The sequence below is a fragment of the Hemitrygon akajei genome, chromosome 14 (assembly GCF_048418815.1).
Source record: "Hemitrygon akajei chromosome 14, sHemAka1.3, whole genome shotgun sequence".
In the NCBI taxonomy this organism is placed as follows: Eukaryota; Metazoa; Chordata; class Chondrichthyes; order Myliobatiformes; family Dasyatidae; genus Hemitrygon; species Hemitrygon akajei.
The window spans coordinates 92,870,174-92,886,192 of NC_133137.1; the positions used below are offsets into that span (position 1 = coordinate 92,870,174).

At 39.0% G+C, this 16,019-nt stretch overlaps 1 protein-coding gene across 2 annotated transcripts in view; it reads right to left on the reverse strand.

Moving 5' to 3' along the window:
- LOC140738783 (protein PHTF2-like) overlaps positions 1-14,557 on the reverse strand; it is a 94,578-nt gene extending 80,021 nt beyond the window's left edge. The window contains exon 1 of one of the 2 annotated variants that reach the window (XM_073066611.1): positions 14,527-14,557. The gene's annotated coding sequence lies outside the window, so the exon portion shown is untranslated. Of the gene's footprint in view, positions 1-13,673; positions 13,883-14,526 lie in introns of those variants that run through there. The other variant, XM_073066610.1, reaches the window with a different exon arrangement.
- Positions 14,558-16,019: the final 1,462 nt, after the last annotated feature.

The following is a 16,019-nucleotide window of genomic DNA, read 5'->3' on the forward strand; positions in this document are numbered from 1 at the left end:
TCGGGGCAGGGCCTTTCTCACTTTATCCTTTAAAATTGTTCCGATCATTGACCGACATAGCCTAATGCTTTTCCAATGACATTTCACCTCTTTCCGATCGCTTTATTATTTCCACTTTATTTTCAGTCGTGATTGTGATTATTTTCGTGAACAGAAACACTGCGGATTCAGAGCTTTGCCACCGGATCCTAATGTCCACTGCACTGAGATAGGTTAAATAAGGTCTGGGGTTCCGCTGGGTCTGAGACAGGTTGAATAAGGAACTTGAGCATCCGCGAGGGGTCCCGGAACCAATCCCTCACAATTCGGGAGGGCCGACTGTATTCTGAAATGTGAGCACTCGTTCAAAATGCTTTATCATTCAAGAAATCACTGTGATGCAGTCATAAAAATGCTGCTTCTTTAGCCTCCATCCAACACTTTTAAAATTGATCATATGGATAAATGGACAAAAAAATCTGCAGTCAAATTCCAACGTACTCTGAACAGGAGGCTCAAGAATAGAAGTAAACACTTTTCCAATAAACAGAAAAAATAACTGCAGGATTGGAGAGGTCATATTTCAAAAAACTCTCAAGAGAACTATTAAAAATAAAAGTAAATTCTTCTCTAATAATGTTGAAACTTCGAATGGTAGATCTCAATATCTGGAGGTTTATATAGCAATTCTCATACGTCAACTAAACCACAGAGAAATTCCATTCCAGCTTTTCATTATCCTTATGACAAAGTAAGTTATTTTAAGCTCAACATTAATTGTGAAGCACATCATAAATCAGGTAAACACCAGTCACATGAAACACTATTTTGAAATATACCAAGCACATTGTTCATTCCTCAGATGCATAGAAAGTTTGCGAGCTGATATCACATTAAAAAGTCTGCGTACAACTATAAAGAATGACTTTCAGTGCACGTAACCCTAATCATGTCATTAATCTGTTGTTGACCAATGCTTATCAGTCCATTATTGTTATGCAACATGCTGCATATAGCTGTTCTACTGTGCATTATTTAGTTGACACACTGTAGCAGTAACACATTATTCTTTTTCGTGATTTTCTGTACAAAAGCTGGACTACTCACCTTATCAGCAATTTAGATTTTAACTTCTCCTTTATAACCGTTGTCAAAAAACTACCTACCCAAACATTAAGATAAGGAAACCTTTGACCAAACATTCACTTGTTATCATTTTGTTGTACTCCTTTTCCTGCAGCGTGTTCCATATTTCACAATTTCCATCAAAGACCCTCTAAATTATTCATTAAACTTCTTCCTTCTTCTCTAGTGGCTTCCTGTTGAAAAGTCAGATCTATTTCCTTCTGTACCAAAATAACATCTAGTATTTTTCTACACCAAACTTTAATGGTTAGTCATATTTACCAAATACGCCTTGCACAAATATCATCCATATACAAGGGTGTTTTTCTCCCCCTTGACTTTACATGAGGGCTCTACCTTGGGCCATGTATAATGGAAAAGTAACTTAAACTATATCCATTACTTTTTCCAGATAATCAGAATCAGGTTTATTCTCACTGTCTTGTGTGTTGTTTTGTGGCATCAGTATAGTTCAAAGACATAAAATTACTGCAAATGACAAAATGATTCTGGTTAAAAATCAGGACCAGTACATTTCGACCCAAGTAAGCGGAGCCCAGTAACCAGTTTCATGGAAATAGATAAAAGGTATAAACAAAGATAAACTACCTTTTAACTGAGTAATGATTTATGTACTTACGTATTTAAATGAAATCAGAACAAGTTTGAACACTATCAATACCACTGCAGTACTATAAAACTGTGTTCTTAATAGTTGTCAATGGAGAAATTCATCTGTTGTGTTCTTATGATCGACTGTAAATAAAATTAGCTCAGACACCTACTGTACATAATGTACAGCCTTCATACAAAGCTATCAACAATTGTGTCCTCCAAATCTTCATTTTCATTGTGGCATTCAAGATAGCTTCAAATTCTTCATTTATTTTTAGTTTGTTTAAGTAGTGAAATTATTTCATTTTCACTCCTGGCTGCCTCTGGCATCTCCAAACCCAAATACTTGAAACCACAAGTGAGCAAGACAGTTCCAAATCATCTTACTGCTTATTTCTCAGCAGCTATCAGTGACAAAAAAACACTGCTTTTTGAACACAAACACATAAAACTGATGCTATTTAAAAACTGTTCACTCTCAGCATGGTGTAATGTCTAACAGCCACACAAGTCCACACGACTGTTGCTAGTTAGAAACTGTTCAGCAACTGTTCCCTCCACTGTCTGTCAGGAGTTTGTATGTTCTCCCGATGACCGTGGAGGTTCCCTTCGAGTGCTCCTGTTTCCACCCACAGTCCCAAGACGTTCCGGTTGGTAGGTTAATTGGTCATTGTAAACTGCCCTGTGATTAGCCTAGGGTTAAATCAGCGGGTTAAATCTGGAGGCATGGCTCAAAGGACCAGAAGGGCCTTTTCCACACCATGTCTCAATAAATAAATAAATATTTTTTAAAACCATCTCTTACTCCAATTAAGTGGCATAGTGTCCCAAATAAGCAAAGCAAATCCAAAATATTTTTTAAATTAGTTTTTGTTCTCTAGAAGTTGCCCCAAATAAACAGTTGCCTCAATTAACCGATGGCCCAATTAACTGGAAGTCACAGCAAATAAATAATGCAAAAAGAAAGGAATAATGAAGTAGTGTTCATGGACTGTTCAGAAATCTAACAGCAGAGGGGAGTGCGGCATTATTGAGTGCGATTCTTCAGATGGTAGTAAAGAGAAGAGGGCATTTCCCTGAAGTCAAGGATCTTAAATAAGGGATGCCACCATAGATGTTATGAATGAATAATGGATGCTCTTGAGGCACTGTCTCTTGCACACATTCTCAATGGTAGGGAGGGTTATGCTGTGGCTTCACAGTTAAATTTATAATCCTTTACCATCTCTTGCAATCCTGTGATGCATCCAGTCAGAATATTCTACATTGTACATCCATAAGAGTACGTATGTAAGAGTACTCCTACACTGCAAGAGTTGTTGGGGTTATACCAAATCTCCTCAAACTCCTAAAGACGAAGACCCACTGGCATGCCTTCTTAATAATTGCTGGGCCCAGGACAGATCTTCCAAATGTTGATACCCAGGAACTTAAAGCATGTCTTAAGAAGATTCGACTTGTCTATAAGAATTCTCTTTAACTTCTATAAAAAGCATCCTGTTGGTTGCATCTCGGCCTGCTAACAGCAACTGTTCTCTTCTGGACCTTGTGAACGTGGGCAGGATGAAAGAAAGTGACAAGTCTGCAGTGGATTAGGCAGTATTAAACAGTGATTAAATACTACCTAATCTATTGCAGACTCGTCACTTCCCTCCATCCAGCCCACTTTCACAATGCATTGCTTCAGGAAGGTTACTAGAATTGTCAAGAATGCCTGCCACCCTGACCATTCTATCTTCCCTCCTTTACTTTCTGGGAGAATATTCAAGTGCAAACTTGAGGACAGCTTCTTCCCCACTAATATTAAGACTTCTGAATTAATCACTTCTTTCACATTCCGTGTGGTGCGGCCATATTCTCAAACTGCTAATTCTATGTCCCTTGGTTATTGCATTACTGTTACTTAAACATTTCCTTTTGCACTGCAGATTATACTGCTGCCTTTGTTGTTGCTGTATTTATTTTATTTATTACCATGTACACTGTTTACTCTGTGAGCTTCACAGGAGCAAAGAACTTTATTGCACCCTGGTGTATATGACAATAAACTAATCTAAACCTAATTTAATCTAAATCTCTCCAAATGTTCCTTTTTCCAACCTGGCTGGGAATTGAGACCAAAAGCAAAATTCACAGAAATTTTATGGCTCATGCCATACTGCTCAAATACCTCATCCATTGTGATATTCTCAGTGTTCCTGCAAATCCTTTGACTTCAATAGTATGGCTATAAAAGCCCTTTTCATCTTGTTTGATTCATCAGAGACCATTTGTATCTCAATCTTGAAAGCCAAGTGAAACCTATCAAAAATTCTGAAAGATCAAATCTATCAAACTTTCCCCTGCTGTTTAACCCATCAAGATTACTGCCATAGTAGTTGCTATCAGTGAGCTTGAACAGCCTGCAGCTCCGCCACCGTATTCCTGATCAACCTTATAAATCACCTGAAGTTATGGAGGTTTTCCTCAACTTTGATCCAAACACTTGTTCTGTAAGTGCCTTCCACTGTTGGTTTTGGCTACTTCTTACTGAAAACACAGCAAATAGCTCATACACTGGAAAACAGTATATTTAGTTCAATAGTAAAGATGAATCTCAAACCACAAGATGAAAATGAAATCAGTTACCCAATTTTCCAAATTGCAGGCAAAAATACATCAGGTTAGAAGACTAAAATTTGCACCTTAATATTTAAACTTTACTAAAAGGGTCATCACTGAATTTCTCATCTTTTGAACACTCAACAATAGGGTGTGCAAGGACTTGTCCCATTCCAATACATCTTTAAAAATGCAAGAGACTTGCTGTTTATTTTTACACTTAATAAAGCTAATTACCTACTACTGCAGTTCAATTACACATTTGGTGGCTTTATGGAATATTCCTTTCTGCTTATGCCCATAACAATGTATTTCTCCAACTTTGATTGCAGCTCAGAGCACTATACAGACACTAAGACACATATTCATGAAACTCCAGCATAACTGACATTTAAATGAGTTTTTAAAAAACTGAATTTATCTTTTTCTTCCTATTTTCATGGTTGGGAATCTTCCCAAATGAGGGGGAATCTCTCTCTTCTGCTTGATGTAGCTGTCATAAATCAGAGGCAAATTCACCAAAACAATGTTCAGAAAACTTAACATGACCAAGCTCTTCCAGTAGACTCCATGTAGAGGTATAAATGAGGAGTTATCCATCACTAAACTTGTCTCAGACTTCAGTGGCTACAGAAGTCCAGGACATATTTCCCTGCTTGTGTCCAAATGCTGGCAACTCAATAGGACCTGACAACTGCCTTCAGCTAGATTGAGGCCTTTATCATCTTCCCCACTTAAGCATCCCTGACTTTGATGATGCAACTCCACTGCCCAAAGGCAAATAACAAACACTGTCATATATGGTGCTCCATCTGATGCACTGTTAGTGTGTTTTTTCAGTTCCTTCACTGCCATTCATCGTCCAGCTTGTCAGAAACATGATGTACAGGCAATGCCTAAAGATGCGATAAATGACATTGTAACTAAAGTTACTTTCTTAACTCTTAAGCAACCTTTAGCCTTGAATAAATACGCACAAAATGTTGAAGGGCAGACAGTATCTATGGAAACAAGTACAGTTGACATTTCGGGCAGAGACCTTTCATCAGGACTTGAATACTTAGCCTTGAATATTCAGGTCTAATGCGGTTATCGATTTTAGCAATAGTATTTACGCTAGTGAACTTATTGCTTATTTAATATGGGGACTGAGCTCCTGAATGCTTCTTAAAAATAATTTTGTAATTATCTAGAAATCTCTAAAAAAAAAACATTAATTGAAATTGAAAAGATGAAGAAGTGTGCATCCTAGTTCTGGAAGCCAATTTCATGAGCACTCAGTTTCCTCTTGCACAGCAATCTCCCTGCTGTTATCTAATCATGTGCATCTTCTCTTATTTAGAGGTTGCACTTTTGTAAATAAATGACATTTCTATAGATTTGCTGAGTGCCAAATATTCTTTTTAATGATGGTTCAGTTCCACAATTAACTCTTACAAATATTACAGTTAGGTACAGTACATCGTGATTTCTTTTTTGCTTAAAAAAAGTCTGAAACACCAATTGTTTGGAATTACTGGAAAGGCAAAGCAACAGTCATCACTGTCAATCTTGCTTCACCCATAAACCCCCATGGATTACCATTTGGATTAAAGGGAAATCGTGAGTGATTTGATTTAAATTCTCAGTTTACTATATACAGCTAATGGTTTCTCCACACCTACTCTATTTCTACTGGTCAAAGAGACAACAAAACAAAGAGTCAAAACATTCTGTGTGGACCAATGATTCCCAATGAGGGCAATCACATGTCCTAAGGGGGCGTTAATGGAAATAGAAGTCGTAGGAGGTCATTCAAGATCCTTGGGGGGGCTGGTAGGCAGCACACTAACTTGAGACACAAGACATGACCAACCGTGTCAATTCAATGTAGATGTCAACATCCAACAGGCATTCCCAGTTTGTGTTAGTTTTAAATTTCAATTTAGTCCCATTAATGATGGATAAATACGTACGGCACGATCCCTCTGAGTCTAAAGGCGATGAAGCCTTGAATTCTAATCCTGCTAAGAAACCGAAACTATAGAAAGTGCATTACTACAACCTTACATACCTGGAGTATGTTTTTATTCCAATACCACCAGATCAGCGACACCCATGTGTCTTATTTGCAATACTGTACTGTCTAATGAAGCCAAGAAACTATCAAGATTGCAGGAATACTTCCATAAGACACCCTGAAAAGGCTGCTTATGGTATTACTCAGTTCAAGAAGAAGGAGCATCTGAAAAGTGTTGCACATTCGAGTCATTTGCCAAGAAAACGAAAAATGACCTTGATAGTGGTCTCGTTGCTTCTTATAACATTTCCAAAATGATAGCAAAGTGTGGAAAATCTCATAGGATTTGTGAAAGATTAATAATGCCTGCTGTATCAGAAGTGCTCAGCACTGTTCTCAAAATGGATACCAGTACTAACTTTGTAGCTCATCATATTGACAAAATGAGGAGACATTGAGTATCAACTATGCACAAAGCTACAAAAAACAGAATTTGGGATACAACTGGATAAGTCAACTGTGTGAGGCAATGAGGCATTGCTATTGGCTTATGTATAGTTTATCAATAATGGGAAAGCTTATGAAGAGATTATTTTTTATAAAAAGATAAAACTAAATATGGAGGATCAATCTATATCAAGCTCAAAACGTATATTGAGGATAAAAGCACTCTGGTTAGGAACACGATTTCTTATGCAACTGATGGAGCACCATATATGACAGGTCACCATACTGGTTTAGTGCCATTTATGCAAAAAGAAAATTCAAGGTTGTTTGCAATCTACTGTGTAATTCATAGTCAACATCTCATAGCCAAAATCCTTAGCCAGCAACTTTTTTCAAGCATGACACTTGAAATATCTGCTATCATCAAAATTAAAGCTCATCCATTAAATAGCAGAATATTTCACCAATATTGCCAAGATAATGATGAAGAGTTTGAACACTTGCTTCTTCACACTGACATGAGTTGGCTGTCAAAAGGCTGCAGCTTAAAAATTGTCTTTGATCTCTTTGACACTGTGTTGAATTTTTGCTCAAAGTCAACAAGAGCTTGGAAAACAAGATCTACGTGGTGATGTGGCATCCCTAGCCGATATGTATGTCAAAAGGAACATTCTAAATATGAAACTGCAGGGTGCAAATTTCAATTTAATCCAGCTAAAAAGTGCAGTGTCTACTTTTATGGAAAATTGGAAATATTTAAGCAAAGCATTGGGAAAAGAATGTTCTCACAGTTTCCCTGCATGGGAGGTATGGCACTCTCTTTCACAGACAGTGATTTGCAAGAGTACTGCTTATACCTGCAGTCACTGAAGGATTTTCAGAATCAATTCAAGGATTTGAACTAACTGGAAATTCTGGACTGGGTAATCAACCCATTTCTTTGCAAGGTGGAAGAACAGGAAGAGAGCTTGCAAGAAGAAATCATCAAAATTCAGAATGAAGAAAAAAGCTTTTCAAAAATGTTGGCTTTTGTGGTACAAGGCTACACTGTCATACAAAGTTTCCGGGTCTTTGGAGAAGAGCCAAACTGCTCTTCATTACATTTCTATCCTCCTACCTGGCTGAAAGAGGATTCAGTACAGCGAACCACATACTCACAAAAACTAGAAACCACTTGGACAAGGATCAACATTGATACTGAAGCTGCTATACAGCGCAGAGTTACTGTGTAAGCTTGGTTTAAAGATTTAAAAAAATATTAAAGCAGAACCATTTTTTCCTCATGTTAGCATATGGTAGATATGTTTTTACACACTGGGGGTGCCAGAAAGTATATTGTGCCTAAGAGGGGTGTTGGCAAGTATGAAGGTTGGCTAAAAAAGGTTGGGAAACACTGGTGTAGAACCAAGACTTTCAGATGTGATGTTAGGATAGACTTCAACACAGATCAACACAGTTGCCTTGTGCAGGAAGGCACAGAGTCGACTGTACTTCCTTAGAAGGTTGGCATCATTCAATGTCTGTAGTGAGATGCTGAAGATGTTCTATAGGTCAGTTGTGGAGAGCGCCCTCTTCTTTGTGGTGGCGTGTTGGGGAGGAAGCATTAAGAAGAGGGACGCCTCACATCTTAATAAGCTGGTAAGGAAGGCGGGCTCTGTCGTGGGCAAAGTACTGGAGAGTTTAACATCGGTAGCTGAGCGAAGGGCGCTGAGTAGGCTACGGTCAATTATGGAAAACTCTGAACATCCTCTACATAGCACCATCCAGAGACAGAGAAGCAGTTTCAGCGACAGGTTACTATCGATGCAATGCTCCTCAGACAGGATGAAGAGGTCAATACTCCCCAATGCCATTAGGCTTTACAATTCAACCGCCAGGACTTAAGAACTTTTTAAAAGCTATTATTAATGCTTTTTGAGATAGTGATTTAGATGCATATCATATTTTTTACTGTTAAGTATTGTATGTAATTAGTTTTGCTACAACAAGTGTATGGGACATTGGAAAAAAAAGTTGAATTTCCCCATGGGGATGAATAAAGTATCTATCTATCTATTACAAAAAATTGGAACTCTTCTGAAAGTGATGATTAATATTGGGTTAAATGCAAATTCTAAATTTCAATTAACCTAAAAGATACAAGGAAAAGTATGTATAAAGAGTTAGGTTATAGATCAACCATAATTACACTGAAACGTGGAATAAACTCAAAACAATTAAACAGACCACTCTTGTTATTAGATTCTTATGTCCTTCAGACTTGATGGTCTTACTAACCTTTCCAACCTAAAACACTTCCCACTTCTTCACAAGACAGAGTACAAAGATCAAGGTACATTTATTATCAAAGTATGTATACATTATATAACTTTTCAATTTGTCTCCTTGCAGACAACCACAAAACACGAAACCCATTTAAAAAAGACCGACCAACATCCAATGGCAGAGAGAGAAAAAAAACACATCGTGCTAACAATAAAAGTGAACAAATAGCATTTAGAACGAAAGTAAGTCCTCAGACTCGAAGCCCGGAGCAGCCGGAGCAGGCCACGGGCTCAGCCTCAGATCAGCACAGAGTGGAGTAAATGTCGTGGAGCCCAGAGCAACTGGAGCATGCCCACAGCCTCAATTTTAATGCAGCATTCATCTAAGACTTAAATAATACTCCTGCCTCCAGTACCATTTTTCTCAAATAACACCTATCCCCAACCTAAAATTTGCTGCCTCTCCAGTACAATTCAGCTTAAAAGTAGAATGGAGTTGAAGACAGAACCTTGGGATATTTTAGAATCAAAGTTCAGAAGTTCAAAGTAAATTTATTATCAAAGTACATATATGTCACCGAATACAACCCTGATATTTATTTTCTTGTGGGCATACTCAATAAATCCATAATAGAATCAATGAGAGATCGCACCAACTTGAGTGTTCAACGAGTGTGCAAAAGACAACAAACTGTGCAAATACAAAAAGAAATAACAATAAAAATTAAATAAGCAATAAATTTCAACAACATGAGATAAAGAGTCCCTGAAATTGAGTCCATGGGTTGTGGGAACATCTCAATGATGGGGTAAGTGGAGTTCAATGAAGTTATCCCCACTGGCTCAAGAGCCTGATTGTTGAAGGGTAATAAATGTTCCTGGGCCTGGTGGTGAGTCCTATAGCTCTTGTACCCTCATCCTAAAGGCAGCAGCAAGAAGAGAGCATGACCTGGGTGTTGGAGGTCAGTGGTGTTGGATGCTGCTTTCCTGGGACAATACTTTATGTAGACATGCTCAATGGTGTGGAGAGCTTTACCCATGATGGACTGGGCTGTGTCCACTACTTTTTGTGGGATCTTCTGGTGTTTCCATACCAGGCTGTGATGCAGCCATCAAAGCAGTTGTAATCCAACTGCAAATAACACAGTCAAATTCATTGTTAAGAAGAATAGTAATATTACCCATATTTTTCTTCAATTTGCACAACATATTTTTTCTCTTATAACAACACTTCTAACTGAGCAAAATTTTACAGCATATTACACAGACGTGGGTTCAGTGTCCAATAACTAGTGACAAACGAAGACAGTAGGGCAGATAATGAAAGGCTGGGTCATCAAAATAAAGATTAAAGATGGAGTCTATTAAATGTAGTGACCAGCAATGAGGCTCAAGACACGGCAGGTGCCAGAATCTGAAGGAAAAGTGCAGGAAGAACTCAGTGGATCAAGCAGCATCTGTGGAGGCAAAGGGATGGCCAATATTTTGTGTCAAGTTCCTGCATCATGACTGGGAGTATAGAGAGAGGGTAGCCAGTATATACAAGTGAAGTGGAGGGTAAAAGCAGAAGCTGGTAGGTGATGGGTGAACTGGGTAAGAAGAGGACAACAGGAAGATGGAACCAAATGGGGGCTGCAATAAGAAAAGTGAACCAATGGAAAAGAGGTACAAGTAGATAGGCATGTGGGCAATTGCGGGTGGCCTCTTAGTAATGAGGGATGGAGGGATGGAAAAATGGAGGAAGACCCAGTGTGGGATGCTGGGAGCGGGAAAGGGGAAATGGGTTACCTAAAATCGGAAAATTTGATATTCGAAAGAGATCAAGTGCTTTATGGATGGGATGGCTGAGCTCAGGATTTTAGCAGCCGAAACCACAATCAGCAACAACACATAAAATCCAGATGTTCAAAAAGACCATTCTTGGAAGAGTGCAAATATTTTGTCGAGTCTGAAACTGGAGCAAACTATAAAGATAGGAGCAACAAAGTCATGGAGGAATTTGAAAAGGATAACTTTAAAATTGAGATATTACTTATTCACAAAAATCATTTGGCATGGATGTGATGGGAAAATGGGGCAGGTCAAAAGAAACAATGTAGGTAACAGGGTTCCAATAACAAATTTATTAATGCTGGACATGGAAGGCCAGACAAGAATGCAATGCAATAGTAAAAGACAAACTATTGTAAAAGTAGGATAGGCAAGTATAATGATTTAATCCAAGGTCAATGCAGAATCTGGCAAAATTATAGAGATTAAAAAAGCTTAACACAGTCAGTAGCACAAAGGATAAACAAGACAACAAGGTTACAAATAGACTGAGAGCCATAGCCAATTACCCTGAAAAGCCCTCAGTCAATTTCTAATAAATGGAGTTAAAGGACTGAAGACTAACGCTTGTCTTTTCAATATTTAGTAATGAAAAATGGGCAATCAAGCTGACAATTTAGAATCACTGGAGAATAATCAAGGATGCTGGTGGCAAATATCTGTGTGCGGTCAGCACATGTCCTAAAACCACAGAATCAGTTTCTGTACTTTCTCAAATTATAGCCATTACTGAGAAATAGGAGGCCACCAAAAACAGATCCTTGGCAGAGGATGTGGTGCAAGAATACTAAAAGAACCCATTTCAAAATATCCTGTGGCTTTACTGGACAGATAAGAATGCAGCCTGCTGCATGTAGCTGTCTCAATTGGATGGTGAGACAGTGTGGTCAATCATATCAAAGGCACACAGATAAATTATCCCAAAGAGGGAGAGTTTACATTTATCATAATGTCAGCAACCACTTCGATAAAGGTCATTTCAGAGGGCTACAGGGGCAGATTCCAGATTGGAGAGATAGTGCTTCAGAAATGCTAAATATGATTATTTCAAGAAATATGGGCAGAAATCAAAAGATGATGCAATACACTTAAACACACCAAGAGGAAAAAATGAGAATAGGCCAGCAATTTGCAAAAACAGAATAGTCAATGTTTTGTTTTAAGGAGAAGGCAAACACCAGCAAGTTTCATGGAGGAAAGGGCAAATCCAAAGATGAATGGGCAGTTTCCCTAGAAAGATCCATTAATACAATCAGCTAACATTCAAACTATGAAGCATACTGGTGGGCAACATCTTACTGGGAATAGGCCCAATGGAAGCAGTGCATGAACCATGTTAACAAGTTGAAGAGGTAAAAAGAAATGGAACAGAAACATGCAGGTTCTTTTCACGTGCCTAATCAACAGAGAACCTTTGTCTATTCGATAATATGTAGATGACTTTCAATGCCAACACTCAGAAAATGAAAAGTCATGCTTCCTGTACCACAATGAATTCAGATTTAGATTCCAATTAATCACATGTACCTTTGAGCATACGTTCAAAAAATGCATGATTTGAGTTAACAGCCAACCCACCCGAGGATGGGTTGCAGGTAGCCTGCTTGTATCGCCATACATTCTGGCGTCACCACAGCATGCCCACAATATTTTCCAATTTGAAGTAGGAGAAACGCACTGTAGAGTAAGGTTACTTATCAGATTCCCTTCCCCTCGTAGATGCTGTTCGACCCACTGAGTTACTCAAGGTTCCAGCATCTGCAGTCTCTTATGTCTCAATTTGAACTTATAACCTGGGCCGCAGATCTAATTGGTTTGTTACCTATTGTAATAAAAACAAAAATTACCTCATTATTCAGTATTATTAGTTGAATGGTCTCTATAAGGGAAAATACTAGGAATTATCGCTGGGATACCTCAAAATGACATAGGTAAACCAAAGATAAAACAGAGGGCATCTGAAGAACAAGTTATACACAGTGTGCCATGTCATACCAATGCAAGGCCTCAAAAATGCTTGTGGATGCTGCACACTGATAATCCAAGGTCACCCACATGAAGACCAAAGTATTGACAAGTGCATCAAGACTTGCTAAACAACTAATTTCAGTCGCGGTTAAATCAGTGAAAGATTAGATGTTCATTTATTATCAAGTAGGAGGACAGATGTCTGCAATATACGATTTGCAAAAACAGAAAGTTATTGATACAGCAAGAAAAAAAAAAGGAATACTTTCTTTACTGGGGTTTACGGATTTATTGAATTCCTGGACGATGCTTCCCGGAGTTAGCTTAAAAATTGGTAACTTCCTTTCCAATCCCTTTGCAATTTTCTTTACACAACTGAATTACTGAAGAAAAAAAAAAGAATGAAGCACCACCACTGTCAAAACTGCAATAGTACGTTATTTATTCCTTTCGAACAGCCCACTGAATACGAGCCGACATCCATCACATCAACAAGGCAACGTTAAAACTCTATTCAACAAAATGCATCTTCAGCCCGGCAGATTGAATCGATAGGCCCCTCACAGGAACAAGACTTTAAGAATCAGACTGTGGTGAACCTCGAGGAGAGAGCTGTTATTTCCAGAGAACAGCGCGGCATGATGGTTAGCTTAAATTCAAACAAATTTGCCCTATCCAGCCACATCTTCATTATTTCCAGCATTAGCAAATCCTAGCGCTTTCGTCCATTTCTAATCCACATCATTTACAGCTCAGCGACGATAGTTGTCCAAAACCACCCTTATTCTTTTTTTCCCTTAAAAAAAAATGATTCTTCCAAGCCCCCTCACGAAGTTATCACTCACCAGCATATTAAATTTCCGCGGTCGTTCCCATTTCTACACAGGCTCTCCTCGCCCGCCTCTCCTCAAAACGCTGATTGCAGTCGATTTCTCAGATTTCTTTGCTTTTTTTTTAATAGTCTGGTTCTGAGCGCGACGCTGGCTGCCGAGCTCGCCGAGCAACAGCCTTTCCCATCCACCCGCCAGACGAGCGCCAACCTACCGTAATACCACGGGGGCCGCATCCCGGCCCGTATTACACCCAATACAGCGACCCCCACAACCCGCTCCACATACCGCAATACCCCGAATACTCCACCCCACCGCAATACACCGAATATACAGCACCCCTCGTCCACCCCACCGCAACTCGAGCACCGTACACCACCGTTCCTCCCATCAAGCATATGGCATCCCTACCGTAACAGACCGAAGACTTAGCATGCCCACCTCAATACACAGAAAGCATGCTGTAATAAACCCAGTATATAGAAAGTCAATAGCAATATGCCAGATGTGTAGCGTACTTAGCCGATTTCATCCCTAAAACTCCATATTGCACTACACCGAATGTACGGCGAGTTACCCACAATACACAAAATATGCATAATAATCCATACCGCAATACACCAAAAAGTGAACACACCGCACAGCACCAGATATCTACCGAACGCACCGTAATACACCTAGAAAGAAAGCTAAAATAAACTACTGCAAGACCCCGAGTGTACATCTACTTACTCTAACACTCCAAAAATGAGTTAGCCAAACTACCATAATTTTTCAAAATTTAGCCAAATACCAATTTCCCATTTCTAGCAATTCACAGAATAAACCCTTCAAACCGAATACGTGTTCTATTAATAAGACAGAATACCTGTCCTACTAAAACGTACTGTCAACATAACAGAATACGGCAAGCGATCAGACACTCCAGCAGCGCAAGTACAGTAGCCGGATGCGTTACCGTAAAACTTCAAATAGAATGGTCACTGCGCAACAAATGCCATCCCCTAACTGATCAACTGCAACATGATGTTAACTGACACCAACATACCATTTTTCTCAATTTATTCAATTTGGGAATCTGGATGTTATAGGCAAGGCTTCCCGATTGCCCTTGACAAGTTGGACGTTGAATATTGAATACTAAACTTCACATGAGCATAGTCCCACAATAATCTTGAGGAGGGAGTTCTGGGATTTAGATGCAGTGTCAGCTAAGGCATGTTGAAATATTTCCAAGTCGTGATGAAATCTGACCTGGAGGGGAGAGGAACCTAGAAGTGGTGGCATTTCCATGAGTCTGAACTTTTTGTCTCGCTTGCTGATGGAGGTTCCATGTTTGGGGGGGAAGCTTTGTATTAATTTAGCTACAATGTACATTCGGTGGATGCAAACTGCAGTCAATGTATGCCTATGGTGGAGAGAATAAATGTCTAGTGAGGTATCAATCCAATGAGTTGCATTGTCCTGGGTGGTATTTAGCTTCTTGAGTGCTGTTGAAGCTGCGGTCATCCCAGCAAGTGAAGGTTGTTACATCATACTGCTGACTTGCACTTTATAGACATTGGAAAAGCTTTGGGGTGTCACAAGATGGATTACTCACCTCAATATGCCAAATCTCTGGCCAGCTCTTATTGACACGATATTTATATTACTGTGCTGTTCAACACAGCTCTACCAGTGTGGTCAGTGTGACTGCAACTTCTTGATCAAGAAATATCGGTGGCTCCATCCACTATGGTTTTAAGTAAACAGCCTTCAATGCTATGCTGAGAAAAGTAAGTGGGTGGTGTTTGCACTAAATAAGAAGGTTGACATCTGCAAGAGACTTGAGGCCAAGTTTGAACATTTTAATGAAGAGATATGACATAGGTTCCTTCAGCATCCACCACTATAAAGTAGAGAAAACCAAATAAAGCTAAGTTATTCAAATGACTGGATATATCAGGCAAGTAGAACTTGATAGTTTGTGAGCACGCAGAGGAACGTTAGGATTCCTTCACCATATTAATAATAGAACATACATGTCTCTAGATCAAATATACAGCATGGGTGATTGAGGCTTATCTTAGTGATGATTGCTTTTACTCTTGTTGGTGCTGCTGGACTTAAGCAAAACAAGGATCAAGTTACTGTTCTAAGGCGCACTATGGAACTCGAGGAGTGACAATTTTAAGTAATCTGTGAATATATACATTCTAGAGCTTTCAAGTTTTGCTTTTGGAACAGAATACTTAAAGCAATGCATGGATAGACTTTTTTTTTCAATTTTGTATTTACTAATAAGGCAGCTTTTTGGAAAAGCAGAGGAAAGCTAATGTGTTCTCCTGCATGATGGATGTGATGACAGATGGATGAAGACAT